Here is a 22814-nt window from a genome sequence, read left to right as displayed (position 1 = left end):
TGCTTTTAATAAAGGAGCCAGAACTGTCAGCGGGTGCCAGAGCCTGCGTGAAACCTGCCTCCAGCCTCCCCCGGGAGCTGGTGCTTTCCGAGCCCTGACGGCGTTTTGTGCTTCCAAAATGCAGGAGAATCGGACTCGCTGCGTGCTTTCAGCCTCCTGTCAGTCTCAGCGTGACACTTTGACTGCTTGAAAGAAAGAATGGACTTTTGGCGCTGGGAGGGAGGGGAAAAGTTGCCAGGCAGAGCCAGGGATGGAGCCCCCGTGGCCCCGGTGCTCCTGGTGGTGCTGAGAGCATCCCGGGGGGCTGAGCACCTCCCTACCCAGCTGGCAAAGATCAGTGGCTGTCCGGGACCTGGATTCTGGGGGACACATTGCAATCACAGCCCTTCCCTTTCCTTTCCCTGATTTGGGACCAGGTCACAGTGCTAGGAACGGGTGCAGGGTGCGCTCTGCAAGCCGGGGCTGCTGCACCCCAATGTTGTGAGTTTTTTGGGGGTGTTGGATCTTACAGCAATAAATCTAAGATCTAAGGGGATCTAAGCAACGAATACCCTTCAATTCCTTTGGGGTACGTAGCCAGGAGCAAAGAGGGGGGGTCTCCTGCAGCCTGACCCCATTGCTGCACCAAGCATCCCCCTCCCGGGGGCAGGGTGGAGCGCCCAAAAGGGGCGAGCTGTGTTTGGGTACAGGCACCCTGTGCCCGTGATTCAGGGCGCCGCGCAGGGTGTCAGGGCAGTGACTCACGGGCAGGCGAGCAGCAGCTCTGCTACAAAGCTGACAGCACCTGTCTGGGATGTGGTTATTTATTAACGCCTTCCCAGAAAAGGGCGGCATGGGAACAGCGCGCCCGCTTCGCTTCCCCTAGCCGAAGGAGTTTTAATGACACCTATGCCGAGGCCGGCTGGGATTTTGGCAAGGCCTCCGCACCCGGTGGTTGGCTCAGTAAATGAAGATAACCTCTGCGGAGTGAAGCTGTGGGGTTTGGGGTGGCTCTTGCAGCCTGGGGGCTGAATGAGAGCACGTTTGCGTTGCGGTGGGGCTGTGGGGTGGGTAGCAAAACCCCAGAGGGGATGCGCCGAGGAGATATCCAAGAGGCAGGGTGGGGAGATGGGTGCCCAGCGAGGGCAGCAGCTGGGGAGCTCGATGGGCGCAGCTCTCCCTTCCCACCCCTGGGCTTCTCCCTGCAGATTTCGGATGGGACTGATCCTTCCCGAGGGTGCTTTTCCCACTGCTCCGGGCGCTGAGTTTTTATTGTCTGGGTATTCACGGGGTGGGTGCAGCGTGGGTCGGGGTCCTACAGGATTTACTAAGGGCTGCTGGTGGGCTCCTGCTCTGCTTGCCCTGAGGGTCTCAGCGGGATCCCCGGGCTGGGCTTCAGGACCCCTGTTGAGGTCCTTACCGGAGGAGGGGATGGTGCTCGAGGGTCACCCCTGCAACCCCATAAGCACTGACGGGGGCTTCCCTGTCCCACGGCGGTGGTCCGTGGCCCCGTGCCGGCAGCCGCAGCGTGCCTTTTCCACAAGATGGAGCTGTGTGATGCCATCCACGGCCACATCAGACCTGTGGGAATCGGGGGGTCCCAGCTGCCCAGGGGGGCTGCGGGTCCTGGGGGCCACCCCGAGCCCTCCCTGGAGCCCTGTGCCACCCCCTGAGGCACCGTGCTGGTTTGTGCCACATCTCACAGCGCCGCTGCTGGAGCAGGCAGCAGGTCGAGAGCTTTCCCCCAAGGGTCCCCAGGTCCCGCACCAGGTCACCCCCGTGGTTGTCACCTCTGCGTGTCCCCTGCCACAGCCTGCAGGTCGCATCCTGCACGGGCACAGGGAGGGCACGGGGGGGGGCGCAGAGGCACCCGGTGAAGTTGCAGCCTCTGCTGCAGGGTGGGCTCTGGGCTGAGCCCGCCGTGTTGGTGCGCACACAGCCTGCTTCACAGCGCTGCCATCCCAAAATAAATCCTGGCACGTGGACATGGAGCAGCCGGGGGTGATGGGGGGATGGCTGCTGGTACGAGGGGGCCTGGAGGAGACAGGCAGGAGAAGGGGAACGGGCTGCGACGGGTCCCCCCTCCAGCCGGGACGTGTAAATGAGCAGAGAACAAGGCCCTGGGCGGCTGCGGGGTCGCATCCTGCTCCTACACGCCTGGGGGTCGGGGAGGCTGTTTGCAGGAGGTTGGGCTGCTGCCGGGGTGCTGGAGGCTGGCGGAGCTCGGGAGGACCCAGCGGGCTGGCAGGCGAGGGCTGTGACTCAACGGCTCCGTTTCATCTCTCGGATCTTTTGCCTTTTTTTTTTTTTTTTTTTTTTTTTTTTCTTTCCCTTTAATCCACTTGCCTCATTGACTTTATTTTACAATCCGTCGCTGGGTTCACTGAAGAGCACTTTGGTCATTAAGCACGTCGGGGCATGTGAATAAACCTCCATCCCTCAGCTTCCACGCCGGGCTCAAAGCGCTGGCCGGGATGCAGCGGGCGCAGCAGGAACCCGCCTGCCTCGCTCCACGCCCCCGTCCTCCGCCACCTCCACGCTTTGGAGGTGCCGGTGACACGGCCCCATCGCCCTGCACGTCCTTTAACGTGTCCTGGCCCCCCTTTTCCCCTGCGCTGACCCGGTCTCTTTAGATCTTTCCTTTCTCTTCCCAGTGCTTTGGGGCCGGGCTGAGCGCTGGAGCACCTGGCTCCGGGTGCGGGACCCGATGCGACGAGGTGCTGGTGCTGGCACGGGTGTGCTGGGACCAGTTGCTGCCAACAGGATCCAGCTCTCCGGCTGCATTGTTCTGAATCCAGCCCAGCAGATGGGAAGTGTTTCGACAGCACAAGTGGAACTGGGGCATGTCTGAGCAGGGCGAGGGGTCTGAGGGAGGGACAGCGGGGAGAGGGAGCAGCAGGGAGGTATTTGCAGCTGATGGGAGCCGAGCGAGCCGCAACGCGAGCGCTGCCAGAACCGTTTCCCTGTCCGTTGGTTTCCTTTCCTGTTTGGCTTTGCTGCCTACACAGTTTGTGCTCAAGATGTCTGGAGATGCGATGCTCTCATCCTCTGGAGCCAAAAGCCCCAGTTCCAGTCCTGTACAGAAACACACCGCTCATCATTGCTGCTGTAATTCTGCCTCCTCTGTTTGCTCTGGACAGATGTGCTCTCCTTCCCGGGCTGCTGCTGAGCGTGGAGGCAGCCCCGAGCCCTCGTTCGGTGCCTGGCAGCTCCCCTGCTCTCCTCGGGGGGTTCGGTGGGCTCGTGGAGAGGAAAAAAACAGCGCGGGGGCTGCGGGGAGGAGCGCGGGGCTCGCCGTGGGTGGCCTGGCTGCGCCGCTGCTCATCCTCCCGGGGCCGGAGCAGTCCAGGGCTGGGGGAAGCAGATGATGCCTCGCTGGGGACGTTGAGGTTTGGGGGTTGCAGCCAGCCCAGGGAGAAAGAAAACTGCACCTGGGGTGTTGCCCTGCGTGGAGGCTTGGTGCCGAGGATGTGCAGATGGTGGGGAAGGAGGAAGGCTTGATCCGAGAGGGGTTTGGGCTGGCCACCAAGGTGCGGGGAGGATGGTCGCTCAGCAGGGTGTCACTGGGACAAAACGAAGTGCTCTGTCATCTGGTGAGTGGTTAAACTGGGGCACCTGCATGGCAGCGAGCCTGTCCGGGCTTCATTTCAGTGATCCACATGGCGAGGACAGGCTGATGTCCCTGGTGTGGGCAGAGACAGGGGCAGGAGGACGTCCTGCAGCAGAAACCACGGCAGGATGCCTGATCCTGTCCTCAGCATCTTCATCTCCACGGCTGCACGGGGGCTTCTGCATGGCCCCATGGGGCTCTGGCAGTGTCCCCATCCCGCAGTGTCCCCATCCCGCAGTGCCCCCAGCCTCGCTGGCCGGTGGCCTCCCTCGGGGAGGGGAGCGCATCAGGAAGCGGCTTTGATCTCCGGCGCTAACACCTTTTCAACCCAGCCGCACGAATGAGCGCCCTCCTGCCCTGCCCTGGCTCGGGCCGGGCAGATAACAGATCAGAGCCTGCGCGCAGAGCCGCGATAGCGTGGCTTTATGGAGCCCTGATTGCCACCAGCCACGCAGCTCGCTCACCGGGACTTCAAACGCAGCGCCCTGCCTGCAACGCCCTGGGCAAAGAGTCCCGAGCCGGGCTTTACGCACGCACCTCTGCCTGTGTGCGTCTACGCCCAGCGCTCGCTGACAAAGCTTTCTGCCCCGTCACATCCTTGCGCTGGCAGCTGGGTGGCTTTGGGGGTCCTCTGGGGTGGGGTCGTGGCACCGAGGGATGGACCCGTGGGACCTGCTCGCCCCGCACGTGCTGGGGAGCTCTGGGTGCCCCTGCGGTGCCACCGGCAGCACGCGGTGTGCTGGTGGTAAAGCCTTGTAGGTGGCTGGGCAGGCAGGGAGGATTTGCAGGCGCTCTCCACGTGCTCGCCAGCAGCGTGGGAGTTAACAGTGAAACGGGGGGAAAGCGGAGGAAAAGGGCTCGGACCTCCCCCTGCCCTCCCCACCGCCCCCCTCGGCTGCTGCGATTTCATTGAGGCTGTGTATTGGCCTCGGGAGAGCCGCGCTGGGTAACACCACAACATAAACAGAACATCTGGAAGCTCTTAAAGGGTTTTATTTTTTAACACATTTACAAGAGCCAGGGACACTTTGCAAACTCGGAGACACTGCGCTGCTTCGTTCCCCCCAGAGCCGACCGTCAGCCCTTCCCCTGGGGAAGGCGGGGGGGAGCTGCTCGTGCCCCTGCTCAGCGTTTTTGGGGACTTGGCATCTCGGCCGGGAGGTGCCAATCCTGCTTGCATGTTCCTTGCGAGGTCCAAAGCAAACAGACGATAAGTGCTGCGTGATAAGCGAGCAGAAACCTCTACCCTGCTTTCTGGGCACCCCTAGTTCACGTTGGAGTGGGATGGGGGCTTGGGCAGGGTTTGCCTGATGGAAAAGCTGCTTAATGGTCTTGGGGAGGGAACGGGGAGAAGCAGAGGGGGCAGCAAATGATGATTAAGCTCCCCAAGTGGGCCAAGAGCGTGTCTGAGCCAAATGGGAGCTGGCTGAAACACACTTAGCAGTGGAGTTTGGGTCCTCGAGCATGGTGCAGCTGATCTGAGAGACCTGTAGGTGGGCAGCCCGTGGACAGGGGGGCCAAACGAGCTCCATCTCCACGCTGGTGACAGCATTTGCTGTCGGACTGTTATCTATCTCCATCTAAAGGGCTGCAGCCTCCCTGGCCTCCTCAAGAAGCTGCTCCTGCTGGCCCCGTGCAGCACTGCAGCGCGATATCGACCCCTGGCACACAAGCACAAGGAGCTGCTTTCCCTCCCTGTGTGCCCCCCCGGTGCCGTGGCTTTGTCTGCCCCATGGAAATAACCATTTGATTTCCTTCCATCAGCCCCCGGCTGTCTCCTACCCACCCTTGTGCTGCCCGTGGCTGTTGGGGCTGCAGCGGGTGCGTGCTGGCCCCGGGGATCCGGGTGCAGGGAGGGCTCCAGCCTCTGCAACTGCCAAATTTCGGGTGTGATGCCAAAGGTGGCTTTGCAGAGCAGCTCTCTGAGGGGCTGCAGGGTGTCTCCCCTTCTGTCCATCCCTGCAAAGACTTAATTTGGTGACAAAGAGGGATCACGATGTGCTTCATCATGCCCATCCATTATTCTTCCCACTAACCCTGTGGTTTTCCTTCGCAGGGTCGGTGGTGAAGGCTGCGGGCACCTGAGAGGGGAGCCAGAGGGACCGCGGCCACCCAGCTGAGGATGGATGGATGCTTCAACTGCGAGCACGGAGGGAGGAAAAGCAGAGGCAGCACGACACGTCTGGCACCCAGCAGGGGAGCAGGGTGCACCCGGGGCCGTGGCGAGCTCCTGCACCCAGCACCGACCATGGGAACAGCCCCGGCGCAGCCACCCAGCGTGCGCTCGCTGTGACTCACGTCCCCGCTCGGCGAGGGGTCCTCCCGCACTGACCTCGCTCCGCTGGCTCCCACGCAGGGCAGAGATGACTGAATTACGGCTCCCCGCTGGGCTCTGCAAATTCTCCTCTTGGCCGGGTGGCTTCCAGGCCGGATACGTGGGGCTGGATGGCTGAGTGCGCTCAGGTCACACAGTAGCTCCACATTTTCCCCAGTGAAGGACCAAGCGCTTGCCCGGTTCCAAGGAAGCAGCTGTGGAATTTTATTTTATTTTATTTTTGTACCCCTCTTGCTCTTCCTTCTGACTCTTTTCGTGGTCTGGGGCTTTTCACGAGGATGGTTGGACCCAGCCAGCAGCACCGAGTGCGGTCTCCCTGCAGAGGGATGAAAGCCTCCGGAGGAGCCGCACGCCAGGACCGAGTTGGCAGCCTCAATGCTGTGGGTTTGAAACTGTCTGGGAGAGTGTCCCCTCGTGTCACCAGCCGTGTGTCACCCATGGGGGTGCCCGCATGGTGCAGTGCAGGAGGCGCCGGCTACCCCCGGGGCTGAGCATCCTCATCCCCACCACATCCCCCGTGGGACGAGGAGGGGCTGGGGGGCACGGGGCCAAGCCGCAGCGAGGGGAATGTCGAGAGAAAAAAATGTCACCCCCCACCCCCCCCAGAAACAATTAAACGGCTTAATAAAACCCTTTGCCTCTCTGAGTGCTCGCTGTTCCTTTCCGTTTGCCTTGGCTCAGGCACACTTACATCATGGCCCTATCGCGGGGCTGCCGGGCGGCCGGGTTTGATTGCACAGGAAACCGGCGCTTTGGCAAAGTGCTCTGCCCTGGAGAAGCCAGGCCAAGAGTTTCATGTCCTTGCTTTGCAGAAAAATTCTTCCCCGTCCTTTCCCTCTTTCCTTTCTGCAGCCTTCAACCATCGCCCCCCGACCAGGCGGGCCACCCCTCGCACTCCTCCTGCTCCAAAGGTGCCCGAGACGCAAATTAATTCCCCTTCCATCATGTTCTTTCTTGTCCGTGGACTGTGTGTTCCCTCCTGCCCCGGAGAGCTGATGTGAAGCACTGGAAGGTGCCGTGTGGAAATGTAACATAAAAAGGGTATTTATGTAATGGAAATCTCCTTTGATTTCCTTTTTTTTTTTTTTTTAAGAGTTATGTCTTCATTATAAAAAAAAAAGATGCCCTTTCATCTCAAAAGCGCAGTAGCCCCAGGCGCGTGTGTAAATGCGTTCGGTGTTCGGCTGCGCTGGGGAGATAAATATTTTAATTAATAATTTATCCAGATTTTCCTCCTGGTGCCGACCTCGAGCTGGCTGCTGTAGCTGGGGGGTCTCTGCCTCCCTCTGCGCCCCAGCTGCCCGCTGGGACAAAGGTGCAGAAACGTGGGCAGAAACACGCAGCCTTGGGTCCTCTGAAACCAGCACCCGGCTCCAAAACACCTTGGAGAGCTTTAAAAACTGCGTGATGCCCTCGGGGAACACGAGGAGAGAACAGCAAAGGGCAGAGACGCAGGGAACTTCGCTTGACGTTTGGTTTGGTGACGATGGGGAAATGGCGATGGCAAATCCATTTGCATCGGTGAAATGTCCCCAAAGGTGCAGGTGAGAGGTAGGTGGCCGAGGCGGTGCTCAGCCCTTGGTCTGCTGCTCTGCCCCTCAAAATTTCTCCTCCTGGGGAGACGAGGCCGTGCCCCAGGTGGCAGCAAGCAGAAAGAGCCCAGGGCAAATTGTTGGATTCCCACCCACGGGGCAAACCTGGATTTTTGTGCTAGCTCCGAGAGCCGTTGTCTCAGCTTGCTGGGAGGTTGTAATGTTCCTCGCCTGCTAAAAATAGCCTGGGCTGTCTGTGGGGACACCTCAAAAAGTGGGCCCAGCGCCTGTGGTTGCCCCATGCAGGGAATGCGCCAGAAGCGATGCCGGCTGGCATCACACAGCCACGAGCAGGATTTCCTGGCCTCAGCATGGGTCAAACCCTGCTGTAGCCTGCGTGTGAATCACCAAAACGTCCATATGGCCGAGCTGAGGGGCAAAGAGGCTGAATTCCCACAGGGAAGGCGGAGAAAACCCCAACCCCGTGCGCCCCGGGGATGCCGTGGCCGATGCTCATGACACCCCTGGTTGGAAAGCGCCGTGCCCAGGGGACAGCCACCGGGTGACTGCATTTCCCTGCAGTGGGATGCAAATCATTTGCCTCACTGCTGGGGGAAATCCGCTTGTGGGATCCTTTGTCAGAGCCCTTCCCTGCCAAGGCTGCCCCCCTGCTGATCCCAACCTGCTCCGAGCCGCCGATGGGCGCGGGTGCTGGGGGGGAGCTCAGCGCCCGGGCATGGACCTTGCCGAGCTCATAACCAATATTGACTTCAAAGGCTGTTTGCCTTCAGCGGCGGTCAGTCGTGTAATTCCAGCTTGTTTAGAGACGGCGAGCAAACAGAGAGCCAGGCCGTTAAAAAGGGGAAGGGTGTGGGAGCTGCGGTGCTATTTACCTGGGGAACCAGCAGGAAAACCTGCCTGTCATCCGCGCGAATAAATACAAACTGGAAGCATGGATAAACCCGCGGGGATTTATTAGTTTGCTTTTACCAAACGCAAATATTCAGACGAGCTGGCTCGGCCCAGGGGCTGCCTTTTGCCTTTTGTGTGCTGCAGCGCCTGGCGCCTATGGGCGCTGATAAGGGCGTGCGCTGCGCCGAGCCAGCCCTGCTCAAGGGGGCTCTTTGGGAACGTTTCTGTCTCCCTTTCGCTGAGATCTGACCCTGCGAGGGGCTGAGCGACTGCTGGGGTCCCTGGGTGTGCCAGCCTCGAGCAGCGTGAGGGTGCTGGGGTCTGTGCTGTAGGGGTGCGGTGGTCCTGGCACGGGGTGGGTTCTCCACTGGGGGCTCGCACTGGTGGGCAAGGAGTGGGGAGCCCCCAGATCCGCGTGGCATCGTGTCCCAGTGCCTCTGGGTGGAACTGGGAGAGGTTAAAGATGCCCTTGTCCACCAGTTGTGCTCGCCACCAGTAGGCAGTGATGGCAGAAGGGTGCTGTGCTGCCTGGGTTTGCTGTGCTCCAGCCTCCCCGACCCAACCTGAGCACCTCCCTGCTCGGGTGAGCTCCTACAGATCTGCTGGGTGCCCAGGGGCAGCTTTCTGCTGGTGGCCAGATCTGTAGGTCCAGCCTGGAGCTGGCAGCAGCCCCCTGTGGTTATTTTCCCCAATGGCACTGTCCTGCCCCATCCAAGAGGCTCTCCATCCTTCTGCTTGGAAAAAAGCAGGAGCAGAATCCAACGGGGATACAGAAGGCTCGGGGGCAGTGTGTGGTCAATCAATACTGTGCTTTGGTTTGAATAAATACGAGGTTAGAAGCCACAAGCCATTGCAGGTAGGAGGAGAGGAGGCCGCCCCCCACTCCCCCTATTTGCAGTTTTCCATCCCCACCCCTGGCTCTGCCCCGCTTCAGCTGTCCCTGCAGCATCTGGTGCGTGTTTCCAGGCACTTTGAGATGCTCTTCGAGCTGTGAGTTTTCCTCCAGGCCTCGTAAAACCCATCTGCTCGAGCTGCCGGCCGGCTCAGGGGAATTTCCAGGCCCTGCTCCGGTGCTGGTGCTGACGGCATGCGGGTTTGGAGGCTGTGCCCATGGGGTTTGGACAGCCCCAGTGGCTGGGCTTTGCTGGAGATGCGTTTTCCCTTCTATAACTATTTTTTATATGTTAAAGAGGGCACACGTTACCTCCCTATGAGAAAATGAGGCTTTAACGGCCAGATCTGATTTAATTGAATCTAAATTAAAGGGGAGCCTTTACTCGTCTGGGGCCAGGCCAGAGTTTCTCCTGTCTTTCCTCCCATGTGTTATTTGGGACTGCTTCCTCTGGGCTCCTCCACACACAGCCATTTGTCTCGTGAACAAGAGCAGACAATTTCAAATTTTAAAGGAACAAACCAAGTGAGCAAACCCAGCATTGCCCATACCTCACCCCCATGGAGGCACCAGTGCTTTCCATCAGCCAGCACAGCTGGGGAGGACCCAAAACTCTTCTCCTTTGGGTACATTTTGCAGCCCCTGCCTACAAAATCCCTGCCCTGCTCAGGTGCACCTTGTTGGCGAAGCACGGTGCAACTGTCCCAGCTTTTGGGGCTTGTTTTTGGAGAAGAAGCTGCACTCTGGGCTCTTCTGGCTGGTGAGTTGGTTGAACTTGTTATTTTTTTCCTCCTAAAATGCTGGATTTTTGCTGTTAGCTGCCCTGTAAGTGGAAGAGGGATGTGGTTAGCTTCAGCTCCTTGCTGCCGCTGGGAGAAAGGGCGGTGGGGAGCACGCCACAGAGCACAAAGTGGGTTAAGCTGGGTCTGGAGCCATCCAAAAGGTGGGATTTGTGTGTAAGTCTGGGGACCTTGGTCTTGCCATGCTGGATTTTTCCCCTCCCATCCTCAGAGGGAAAGCTCTGTTGTAGCTGAGTCAGGAGGGGGTCTCGTGTCCCCTTGCCACCATTGTGCAACAGCTTAAAAAATTGGGTTTAACTTCCAATTGCAGGCTCTTATTTAATAAAACAACCAAAATAAAAAATTGCATGGTAATTTTCATAGCACATGAGAAGGATGAAGAAGGCTTTTGAATTTTTTTTTTAAAGTTCTTGGGTCTTTGAAGACCAGGTGGGAGAATTGTGGAGAAATGTAAAAGCTCTTGGGGGCAGGGGCTCTCACCTGTGCATGCCCAGCACCAGGTATGCTGGGTGCCTACAGAGCTCCCTGTGGCCATGCTGTGCAAATTATTGTGATTAACAAGAATATTTATTATTGCCAAGTAAACTTGAGCCAAGTCCTAGCTGCAGAGGCTTTCTGGGGAGCAGTGCCTTTGGTCCCTGCAAGGTGCCTTTTAGGGCTGGGTGGCGGAGAGTTTCTCTGCCTTGTTTAATCCTTCCAGCAGCGAGGCACACCCTTGAGCAAGGCTCAGCACCTGGGGGGGGATTTTTGCCCTCCTGCCAACCCCCCCCAGCTTTCTGAGCCTTTTTCAGAGCCTCCCTGCAGGTGCTCCTGATTTTGGTACCAGTTACCTGCTCTGTGCTGGGGCCGTGCAGCTGCAACTTGTTGCAGGGACCCTGAGCTCCTTCTGCTGTGCCAGGAGGTGGTGTCGGGGTGGGAGGGTGAGGCTGAACCTCTCGGGTTGTCGCATGGTTTTCTGGGCTCCTGGACTTGACTGAGGTCTGCGTAAGCCGCAGATAAGCAGGGCTGGGGTTGCATGCCTCAGCTATCGCGTCGGTGCGATGTTGCCAAGGGATTTAGCGAGCGAGGAGGGCTGAACCCGGGAATGAAATAGCTGGTTATTGTTTTTTTTTTTGCTCTTCTGACAACACAGCTGAGCAAATCCAAGCCTGCTGTCTGTTCATTAAGGGCCTAATCCTCTGTTTTCCCCTGGAAAAATCCTTTCCAGGAATCTCGAGATTCCCTAAGTGGGACCAAGCTTAGGAAATGGAGGCAGATGGGTCTCCTTCCCGTTACATTGGGTATTTCTCAGCTGTTTCTTCAACTCTTCCCCTTCTCCCTTGTCCACCCAGGCTTCCTGCATCTCTCCTACCTTCTGCACAGGAATTTCTCTGGGAGGTGCCTGGTCCCTTGAGAGCAATGGTTTGGGCTGGGCTGGTGTCCTGCCGGGGACACGCTGGCGTTTCAGCTGTCCCTTGGGCACATCTCGCACCTCTGCCCATGGCTTTCTTGAAACCTGTAATATATTTATCAAATTAGGAGGTGGTGTGGGCTGGAAATTGGGCTGCAAAAGGTCCCTGCCCTGGCTGAGGCCAGCCAAAAGGGCTGAGCGGGGAAGGGTGCTCTGCTCCCTCTCACCTCCCAGCGCAATTTGGTGGCACTTGCAGCATCCTCTCCCTCATCACCTCTGAAAATAATCAGCATGGGCAGGCTGCAGCATTGCTGTGGGGATGCCCATCATTTATTTTAATCCTAACATGCTTTCCTAGGGAGATGCTCCCTGGTTGTGTTTTTAATTGTAATACCTACTGGGTTTTTGAGCCCTAAGTACCCTGTGTGGGCTGTGGAGCTGGCCCCATGGGCTGAAGCAGAGGATCAGGGGGTGCAAAATGTGAAAGAGCTGAGGATGTGATCCCCTCCAGGATGCTGCAGGGACTGCAGCCCTTTCTCCGTAGCTGAGGATGCAGCCTGGCTTTGGCTGTCCCCCTGGTTGGGATGGGGATGCTTTGGGGTCATCCTTTATAAAGTTCACGTGGGGACTCGGTGCACGCTGCTGTGCATCCCCCAAATCCCTTCTGCAGAGGCAGCAGCAGCATCGGGGCGCCTCCAGCCCCAATCCTGCAGGAATGTCGATTAGCCCCAAAGCTGCTTGGTAGCAAATTCTCCAAGCTAAGCTCGTTTTCCCCCCCCTGCTCTAAGCCTTCGTGTTTCTGTTGCCTTGAAGGAGAGGAAATTCTCCTGCTGGAAATACCTCCCCCTGCTCGCTTCTGGCAAACAGAAGTCAAACCTTCCATCAGGACAGGACAGAGCAGCCCTCAGGTCCCTGCTCCCCCCTGCTCACACTGCAGGTCGATACCTGCTGGGTGCCTGTAATGGGAAAACCCTCCCAGAGCATGGTCTGATGTCCCCCCCCCCCCCCCCTCTTTAAATTAACGTGCCAGCCGTGTCTCGCCCTAATTAAAACCAGCAAAGAGGGGGCTGGACCGGGACGTAGGTTTGGAGGCTGTAAAATTCTAGGACAGTTTTATGTAGAGCAATTAAAAGGAAGGTAAAAAAAAAATTGTTAAGAAATTAAACACTAATTACTTTTTTTTGCCAGCTGAACTGTTCTGGCAGTGGGGCTGGAAGTGGGATGCAGAGACCCGGGAAGGTCGGTTCTCTGCTGCCATAAATCAAATTGATCAAATGTTCCCCTGCTTTCTTGCAGTGTAACTCATCTGCTGTCAATTAGCCAAAATCACATTTTTTCAATTAAAGGGGCTTAGAGGCCTGATAGCGAGCTCGGGTGGGGAGGGGAGAGGGAAAGGCAAAGCCTGGCTGCAGGCAGCGAGGTGGAAATATCTTTTTTAAAAGGTGTGATCCCATTTTAGTGCTTTCCATATAAAACGCGATATTATCGTCTGCGCTGGGGGGGAGCAGCAAGAGATGGAAACCCAGCGAGGGGGGAGCGGCGTGGGCAGAGCCGTGGTGGCCCCAGGGACCAGGTGGGACAATCCTGGCAGGCAGAAAGGCGAGGGGGCGACTGCGTGAGTGAAAACTTCGGGATGAATTTGGGATAGCCTCTTAATTCCCCGAGGGAGGGTGGAGGTGTGCGAGCTCGCTGCTGGGCGAAGAGGCTGCCCGTGGGGCTGTGGGGTGGCTCGGTTGTGCTCGAGGGAAGGTGGAATTACCCCATCGTCTGCCTGCACCCGGCGATGGGAAGAGGTGGCTTGCGTAACGAGCGGCATAATTTGTCTTGGATGCTGGGGTAAACCACCGTTTCCTCTCCCTGTGTCTGGTCTTGCTCCCTGCACGTTTTCGTTCCCGAACGGAGGAGGAAAACAGGCTGGGAAGAATTTGGGAAGGCCATGAGGAAGGGCAGGACTTGGAGCAAGCAGCTCCTTTAGACCTGCATCCACCCTCGGCATTAAAAATCTCCTCCCAGGCTGGGAAGAAAGGAAGAAGCTGGAGTGGAAGCGGTGCTGGTCTTGGTCCCAGGAGGAGGGGGAACGGGAGGTGTGTGTCCTGCTGGTTTTGGGGGTGCTGTTGCAGCATTGCCCATCTCCTTCCCCGCCCTCTGCAGGAGCTGATGCTCTGGGGCAGTTGAGGACACGGTGGTCCCATCCCACAGCCTCTCCCTGCACCAGGGCAGGATGCGTGCCGGGGTCCTCCTGGAGCCCCCCCTATGGCCTCATCCCCCAAATGCCAGCGCTCCGCCACCCCCCGCTGCAAAAAGGGCCTCCCAGCGCTGCCAACAAGCCCCTGCAGGTTGCCCTGTTGGGAAAACCAGACTCATTTATTAATATACATAACGTTAATTGCTGTAATTGGAAGGCTGGCTTCCCCCTCCTGGGGGTGTGGGTGTGTGCCGCGGTGTGGAAACGCGCGGAGGAATGCGATGCGAGGGGAGAATTGCTCCGGTGGTGGTAATGGTGACGACTGGTTTGTGTTGTGTTTGGGTGCGTGCGCCCAAAGAGCAAGGAGAAAACCAAACATATCTCCCAGTCCCAGCCTCATTGCAGGCTAAAAATACAGCCAGATGGGTATTTAAATGCTAATGGCGTGACTTCCAACCACCACCTCCGCAGGCAAACCTGGTGATTCAGAGCACGCTTTGTTCCCCCGAGCACAGGAGCTGCCCTCTGCAGCCTGGTGCCCAAAGGACTGGGGACAGCAGCCATCAAAGGAGGTGGAGGAGTGGGTCCAAGGTGATCCTGGAGGCTCTGAGCATGGTCAGAGGGAAAGAAGAGACCAAGCTTTCAGTTTGCGGCAGGACTGGGGTTTTTTGACCCCTCCAGGAGGTTATGGGATGGGGCAGGGCTGGTCTTGCTGCCCCTGCAATGCGCCGTCTCCATCCTGCAGGAGCTGTTGGCCTTGTGGAGGTGCAACAGCAAGTCCAGGGCTCTGCTGGAGAGAAGCTGGGCAGCAGGGTCGTGGCTCTTGGAGGTCCTGGGGGGCTTTGTGTCAGCCCAGGAAAGAAAAAAAAAAAAAAAAAAAAAATGGTCATATGGCAGTACTGTCAGCCTGGTTTGGGGCTGTGCCTGGGAGGCGTCCTTGCCAGGGTCTGCCCTTCCAGCTCTCCTGCCCTGTCCCCAGGTTTGCTTTGGAAAAGCGGTGCCGGTGGTTTCTGGAACGCGATCCATCTAACCCGCCATCAGAAAACAACAAACCCAAACCCGTAATTGCCTTTGGTCTTGAGCAATTTGAGCTGGGTGTGAATTGGCTGCGTACGGCTTGAGAAGAGCTCTGGGCTGCGCGGCCTCGAGCTGTGCAGGGGTGGCACTGCTGCTCTTGGGGGGGCAGAAATAAGAGAAATGAGAGGATGGGGAACTCAAACCAGGACCCCTGCTTTAGCTCTGCAGCTCCCCTTCACCAGCATGCGTTACCCTGTGTCCCAAAACAAGCTCAGGGCTCTGCAGGCACCAGACCTGGGGTGAATCCCCGGCTTGGCAATCGCTGCTGCTGCTGTGGGTGGATGGTGCCACGAGTCCTGGCCCCAGCTGGGTGTTTTTAACGCCTGTGGAGGATTATTAAAAGTGGAGAATTAAGCACTGCATTTCCTGATTTCTCTCCTGTCAGCAGTCCCGTGTGATGCTAGCGCCCCTTCCCCCTGCCTAGTTCTCCCCAGTCATTAAGAATTCCTGTTGGGAAAGGGGAGAAGGCGGTGAGGGGGAGCAAATCTGATTTAATTACCCTGACACAACCTGCATGGCCCCAGCGGCTCGGTGGGTTTAATCTGATTTGGAGCTGGGAGGCGGCGCAGCGGCTGCTGCTGGCACGAGCGCCGGCCGCACATGATGGGCTTAGGGCAGAGCCAGGCGCGGGCTGGCTCCTGGAGAGGGACGGGGACCTCGGTCTGTGGCTGCACCGAGCTGCTAGGCAGTGCTCTGCTCTCCCTCCATCGCTGTTCCAGGGGTGGCAGGGTGCAGGCAAGGAGGTGGTTTGGCTGCAGGGGGCTTATCCGGTGTCCCAAGGAGGCAGGAGAGCTCGGTGCTGGTCAGGAGCAGCTGCGCAGCGTGGAGGTGATGAAATGTTGCAAAGCTCAAATGAAAGCTGCTTCCATCAAAATGATTTTAATAGGGAAAAATGCTTGGGTGCAAGCATCCTAAAGGTGGGACCTAAAGGGGTCCTGGCTCCTGTAAAGAAAAGCCCCCTCCTCTGGGTGCTGATGCTCCCGGCTGTGTGAGCTGAGCAGGGTGCTGCTGCTCCTCACAAGCTTGCCCTTTGGTGTCCTTTGTCCTGAAGCTTAGCAGATTGCCTTGGTCTTTCAGTGCAGTCCTCACCCAGCTTCCTCCTGCTCTGGTGTCCTCAAGCACTGAGCAGGGTCACGGCTTTTGGGGAAAAACTGCCCCCGGGCTCTGGCACCTGCTGGTGAGCCGGTACCTCCCAGGGATGCCGCGGTGCGGAGTGAACTCATCTGCAGGTCTCCTCTCCTTCTCCTGTGTGACTTCAGAAGTTTTTGGGTGGTTTAAAGCATGTCAGTGACAAAAGGGGGGAGGTTTTGGATCAAGTTCAAAGTGTAGGTAGCTGGGAAGAGGTGGTGAACACCCCCACGTGGCTGGGCTGGGGAGGGAGCAGTTTGCCTGGGGTGGTCTGTGGTGCCGTACAGGGGGAGTGGTCCCAGTTTTCCATGGTCCATAGGATGTTCTGGTCTGGTGGAGAGAATACAAGACCTCAGGGATGTGGTAATTAATTGCAACCTTTTTATCAACACCATATGATGTCCTGCTGACCATCTGGCTGATGAATTCCAGCCTTCACCTACCCAAATTCAAGGAGCACTGGGGCTTCCCCTCCTGCCAGCGCACGAGGAGGTGCTTCTCGGTGGCACGGCATCCTTCAGGACACCGGGAGTTAACTCCTGGTCCTCTGGCCACGCTGCTCTGTCCCTGTATTCCCACACCTCCTCCCCTCGGAGCCTGGTGGGGCTGCGGGAGGCTGGGAGCAGCAGGACGGGGCGGAAATGTCACCTCCCACCCTGTCTGGGGCTTTGGCACGGCAGATGGGGAGGACGCACCCAGCCGGGGGCGGAGGAGGAGAGGCCAGGGCCAGATTCTGCAAAGCAGGAGGCTGGCAAAGGAGCTTTTGGATAAGGGCAGGAGCGTGTGGGAGGGAACCATAAATCCTGCTGAAGGATCTGGTGAAAGGTGATGGGTTGACAGCCCTGGAGCCCTGCACCCGCTTGGCACATGGGGTGCTGGCAGGGGCAGTGCCTTCTTCTAGGGCTGGGGTTTGCTCTGGCACCAGGGTGTTCCGCTACCCGTGCGTGCTGTGCTTGGGATCGCTCTGTGCTGGGTGTATTCACCTCTCCGTGTGGCCACGTTTCTGTCCTGGAAAGTCTCAGTGCTCGTAATGGAGCAGTGTTCCTGGGCAAGTTCTGCTCTGGGGATTTGGGGGCATCTCTTGCTGAATTTGCCCGTCTGCTTTTGGTCCTTAACACTTATTTCCTCAAGACTAGAACAGCTCCTTTCCGGAGTGACTGGGAAAGAGAAGCAAGTTAGATCTAGAGGGGGCAAAAATCCAACCCTCCTGCTGTTTAATTTCAGCTGTCGAGGAGGAAGAGCTGCCTGCTGTTACCCAAGAGTTTTGCACCTCCAGGGATGGCAAAATGACAGCAGCCACCCGTCTGCGCAGGTCCCGCAGCGGCATTTGGAGAAACGCTGGGGTGAGGGTGGTGGGCAGCGCTGCCAGGCCCCTGTAAGTGATTTTGGGGAAGGAAAAGCAGAATATTGCTTTTCTCATCTTTAACTGGTTAAGCCACATCTTGCTTGGAAAGCACTGCGGTGGAGGAAGCACCACGACCCAAATCAAGGGTGATGCCTCGAAGTGAGGCTTTGCCTTTCTGCTTCAATAAATGCTCACCGATGTCCTCCTGGGGTCGCAGCCTTACCTGACACCTCCCCTTCGGTGTCACGCTGTGGGAAATGCCCTCTGCTCCTTGTGGGGCTGTGGCTGGTGCAGGAGCATCCCTGGGAGCGGGTTGGGGCTGCTCCGTGCCTAGGGGGGGGACGGGACTCGTGTGGGACCTGACCCAGCTTCAAGCAGGGTGTTTCTGCTGACACAGCCACCATCTGCTTTAATTGTGGACTAGTCCGGACTGCTTTAATTTTCAGAAGGTGGCCTCTCATTACAGGGTGAGTCCCCAAGCCCTTTTCCCCACAAAAGGCGTGCTGTGCCTTGTACCTTTCAGCAGCGTGCACTTTAATTTCGCTTTGCAGCCCTCGCTCTGTAGTCCTGGGGTGGGGGGAGCTTTCAGAGGGCTCTCACTCAATAACTCAGCCCGGCCTACAACTAGCGAGGTGTTTCACACTCTGCCAAGGCAGATAATTAATCATTCCTGAAGAATGAAGAAATGGTTCTGGACTTCCCCCTCTGCCCCCTTTTTAAAGGGAAGCGGGGTCCTTGCAAAGCCGCTGCCCCTCCGGTAGGGGTTTGGGGTGAGAGGTGCGAGGGCTGGCTGGCTTTTTGGGGAGGTGATAGCGGGACTGTGATGGTTTGGGGTGTAGGTTTTTATTGGTGTCCATCTGCCTTGTGGGGCCAGGATGCTGATACGGGATCCCTGGGCTGGGCACAAGTTCCCCATTGCTCCTGGCTGGTGGAAGAGCCCGGAGTTCTGCTTGATTTCCTTCCTTGTTGTGTCCATGCTCATGGTGGCTGAGTTTCCCTCTTTGACCTGCAGACTTCTCCCTTATAGCTGTGTGGCTGATCATTTTTTTTGGCACTCATTAAGTGAGGGTGATTAAAAACAAAGACTGAAAATACTCTTAACTCTGGTGTGGGGTTCATCACTTTAATAGGAGCGATGCTTTGGGAGCAAACTATTCAGAGATCCGTCAAGTCAAGATTTCTCCTGCAATTCCCTGCCGCCCTTATTTCTCCTATTTCCCGCTGATCTGGAGGGAAGGAAGCTGTTGCATTCCCCCTTCCTGGAGAGGCAGCTGGGTTTGTAACTGGTCCTGCAGGCAGGGGAGCGTTGGGTCAGCACAGCGATGCTTGTTGAGATGCTACCGATGGGTCTTGCTGTCCCTTGGTACCTCTTTCCACAGTGCACAGCAATGGGTGAGCCACCAGCTGCTGGTGGCAGGCCAAGCCCCATGGTGCTGGGCGTTATTGTTGGTGTCAACACAGCTCTGACTTCACAGCAAGTCCTTTGGCTTCTTTGAGGGATGCTGAAGGTTACTTGTCTGAGCATTCACTTATACAGAGCACCATAAACTGAAAATCCAAGGCAATATAGGTACAGGAAAAAATAGGTATAGTAGAGCTGTTTGTGTAGCAAGAAGCTCTGGATGGAGGATTTTCTGCCCCGGTGGATCCCATGGGCTTTTTCTAATAGTACATTAGCTCCCAGTAGGCTGAATCACTGATTATTATTATTTTTTTTTTCCTCCTGGGGAAGGAGCATGTTGTCCCGTGTCTGGCAATGTCTTGGAGCTCACCTCGGTAACGCAAAATGCTGAGGGTCCCTTTCAACTGGGTTGTGCTCAGCCCCCAGAGGCTGATTTGAGAGGAGTACATGGGCAATGAGGAAAAGCCCCCTTGGAAAAATTCCCTGCCACAAGGTCGCCAGTGGTTTGTTTCTCCAGCATCACCACGCACCTGGGAGCAGGAAGCCACATCCCAGCTCTGCTGAGAGCCAGCCAGCCCTTTGTTCGGGTGTCTCCTTGAAATGATATTGTGGTTTCCTTAATTAAAAACACGGAACATAATTATGGGAATGACAATGAATTAAAAAGATTAAATCTAGGGAAAAACCTATCTGGCCATCTCATCCAGCCCAGCTCCGCTGCTCTGAGGTCTCCTTCCGTAGAGTTTGAGGCGCCTCGGGTGCTGTTTGCTCCCTGTTCCCCAAAGAGATCTTTCCGTGCCCTGTCAGAGCCTCCTGTAGGAAGGAGCAGGCTGTTTCCATCCACAGCCTGCTGCTGAATTACCTCCCAGCTGTGTTTCCACCCAGCAGAGTTTACCAACAAGCCTGGCCTGCCCTGGCAGAGGGCTCAGCTCCTCCTTGGGCAGACCTTGCTGCTGTGCCCAAGGATGATGCCCTTGGGCAGCCTGAAAATGTGATTATTTTCCCCTTTCCTTCACAGCTGCTTGTTCCAAAGCTCCACAGGGGCAAATATTTAAGTTTAGGTGGAGAACAATTTGCATGAGAGCAAGGAGTAGATGCCACTGAGGGCAGAGATGCCTGAGGGAGGTCCTGAGGTCAAGAGCTTGGGCGAGGAACCTGCCGATGGCTCCTCTGCCCCAGGCACCTCCTTGGCCTCCAGCAACTTGGGTTGTGTCTCTGGCCTCATCCTGGAAAGCTGTGTGTTGAGCTGAGCCCTGCCAGGGTGTGTGCGTGTGGGAAATGCACCTGCCCACATGCTGCTGTCGTTGGTTAATGCCTCATTAAATATGGGCAGGACGGGGCTGGGAGTCCCCCTGCCCTGTCCCTGCGGGCTGCCTGCTTTATCAGGTGCTTTTGGCAAAAAAAATGGGGATTTCTGCCTGCTGTGGAAGGGCTTTTCTCCCTGCCTGCTCTCTTCAGTGGGTTGCCAAAATTGTGGGGGGGAAAAAAGTGAAATGCCAAAATGCAAATTGTTATTAATGGAGGTTTGCAGTGGGCAGCCTGGCCAGGCGGATGGCACAGATCCTGCAGCAGGGTGTGTGTTAGCTCTGCTGGCAGGCAAACCCTCGTGAGCTCCCTGCTTAACGTGCACCCTTTGCAAACATCGTTGCTGCTTGTGTTCGTGTGCTTGCTCAGCTGCAGGAGCAGTTTTTGCAGTACTCCAGCCCCGTGTGCTTTAATATACACGCGGTGGGCGCGCACATCCAGAGCAATTCTTTTTAGAGCAGGTCTGAGTTCTTGCTTAGCCCTTTGGGATGTGTTCCAGTCACCCAGAAAAAATCTTCCTGGCAGCCTGTTGCTGCAGAAATGTTACTTTTTAAAAAGCAAACTGTAAAGCTGACTTTTTTTTTTTTTTTTTCTTGCCATGGCTCCAGGAGCCCAAGCTCTGAGAAACGCTGCTAGTTCTCCACGGCCTCGCGTTAGTCACGGGAACTGAAATTAATATTTGCAGAACCCCCCTCCTGTGAGCACAGAGAAAGCTCTCACCTCCAGCCTCGTTTCCCAGTACGTGATTGAGAACACGTGAATGAATCCGCGGGGACTGAACTGCCGCTGACCCCCGGGGAGCTGGGGGGGGTTTGGTGAGCTGCGCTCTGCCCTGCGCTTCAGCCGCTAAAGCTCCCGCGGTTCCTCCCGACGGCTGATAAGGAGGGATCGAGTTTATGAAAGAGATGAAGATGTTTGGATAAGGTACAGCGCCGAAGTGAGCCTGTCTGGCAAGTCAGGGCCTGAAGGAAGCCGCTGGAGCTGCTGGTGTTCTTCCCAGCTCCCTGTCCATGGGTTGTTTTTGGGGGGGACCTGGCGATGCTGTGCAGGTGCAGTGCTGCTGCTGGGATCTGTGGGTAGCCCTGGCTGAGATGATGTGCTGGTGGCACTGGTAATGTGCCCAAAATGCCTCCTAGCTCTTCCTCACCCCTGGCCAAGAGGCTCTGACACTTGCTTGGTGCCGTCCGTTGGCTACGAGCAGCCTGCTGCTGGCAGCCCCCTGTGCCGAGGAGCACCCTGACATGGGATTTTCTTTCCACACCCTGCTCCTAACTCCAAAATGTGAGCTCAGGTGGTTGAGCACACTGCTTGGTTATTTCCCTGCTCTTCAGGCCCTGCTGTGCTGTGCCAGAAAAGCCGACACCTGTGCCTCAGATCGCTATCTCTGTGTATTTTTAGATGTGCCTTATCAATGCCGAGAGGAGGTGAATCACCTTTACTGAAGGGCGCTGCTGCTGCTCCAGATGTTTGGGGGAAAAAAAGAGCTCCAGGGAGGGGGGTAAGGATGGCAGGGCATGGAGTGACAGCGTGGGGATGAGGCATCCCTCCCAGAGCCCCCTGAGATGCTCGATGTGGGGGGAAATCTGACAGCCACCGAGCCTGGGGAGCGAGGAAACCGTGGGCTGCTCCCCACGAAGCTTTTGCTGTTCTCCCCCCGACAGTGCTGCTGCAGCTGGAGGCCCTGCCCTGCCCTCCTGAATCAAAAAGCTTCCCTGTGAGTGTCAGAGAAGGTGGATAGCATCGGGGGGGGGCTAAACCTTGGGGATCTGGGCACGATTATTGCCTGCTCCTTTGGTACCCCCCCGGCTCTGCAGGACAAAGTAACTCGGGTTGATGTCTCCATGAAAAGCTGCAGCGGTGGGAGGGGAATGCCCAGAGGTAATTTATCTTGACATTTATAGAAAGCACCCGGGTTTGCTCATTCATAAAACGGAGGGACGGGGTGTTTTCTGCATCGGCCGGGCTCTGGAGCAGCTCGAACGTTGTTGTAGCTGATCGTAATCGCTTCCGGACGTGCCCCGAGATGCCTACGGGGGGGGGGGCCGCCTGGGAACAGTAATAACGTGGGACAGGAGAGCGAACCTGTTGGGCAGGAACAGGCTGACAAATCCTCTTCCTCCTGGGGCTTTTCTCAATGGCAGCCAGGGGAGAGAGCCAAGGGGAGGTGCTGGCGCTGGCAGCAGGAGCTGAGGAGCAGCAGGCGCTCGGCCTGCCTTAACTGTGGGCTCTGCTCTGTAGCTCTGAGGGATGCTGTGTTTTCAGAACAAGCTGCTTTTCAAAATGGGTTTTGCTGTTTTTTGCCCAAGCACAGATGGAGGAACCTGCTCGGTGCTGGGTGGAGCGGGGGCAGAGGGTCTGGCTGCAGCCCCAGAGCAGAGGGATGAGATGCAGGGCTGGAGCTTCTTGTGGTGCTGATGCCCGTTTTTGGGGTGGCTCTGCAGCTTCCCTGAGCCCAGCCCTGCCTGCTGCCTGGACAGCAAATAAACCTGCCTGTGCTGCGTTGCATGGCAGCACCCAGGTTTGCTCTGTCGGTGCTTTGGGGTGGTGCAGGTCCTTTGTGCGCAAACCCGATGGCTTGTGGGGCTGCTCCCAAAAAATGCATCCCCAGCCTGTCCTTGGCAAACCTCACTGAGCACACCAGAAGCCTGGAGGTGCTCTGGCCCTTTAGTCTTTGCTGTTGAGCAGCTCATCTCTTGGTGGACAGCCAGGTCTATTAGATTGTCCTGGTATCTGTGATACCCCTGTGTTTTGTGACTGACCTCATGGCACCAGGCTGCTGGTACTGGTGTCACCAGGCCCCCAGTAATCCAAATTAAATTAGTATTTGTGGCAAAAACCTCGTGTGAAGGAGCAGCAGGTGAGATGTGCTGGAAAAGACCCCTGGGTCTTGTTTGGGGAGCAGGGGTACCTGGGTGGCCAGGC

General features: G+C 57.2%; 2 long non-coding RNA genes across 5 annotated transcripts in view; both read left to right on the top strand.

The window, feature by feature from the left end:
• Positions 1 to 6570, top strand: part of LOC116496427 — a 37834-nt gene extending 31264 nt beyond the window's left edge. Inside the window, exon 2 of the long non-coding RNA XR_004254020.1 lies at positions 5646 to 6570. This is a non-coding gene — a long non-coding RNA (uncharacterized LOC116496427). The remainder of the gene's footprint in view (positions 1 to 5645) is intronic.
• Positions 1 to 22814, top strand: part of LOC116496426 — a 175116-nt gene that overhangs the window by 37443 nt on the left and 114859 nt on the right. The gene's annotated exons all lie outside the window — the stretch shown is intronic.

This window comes from Aythya fuligula, chromosome 18, assembly GCF_009819795.1.
Source record: "Aythya fuligula isolate bAytFul2 chromosome 18, bAytFul2.pri, whole genome shotgun sequence".
Lineage (NCBI taxonomy): Eukaryota > Metazoa > Chordata > Aves > Anseriformes > Anatidae > Aythya > Aythya fuligula.
Note: the sequence above shows the minus strand (reverse complement) of the source record. Positions and strands in the feature narration are given on the sequence as shown.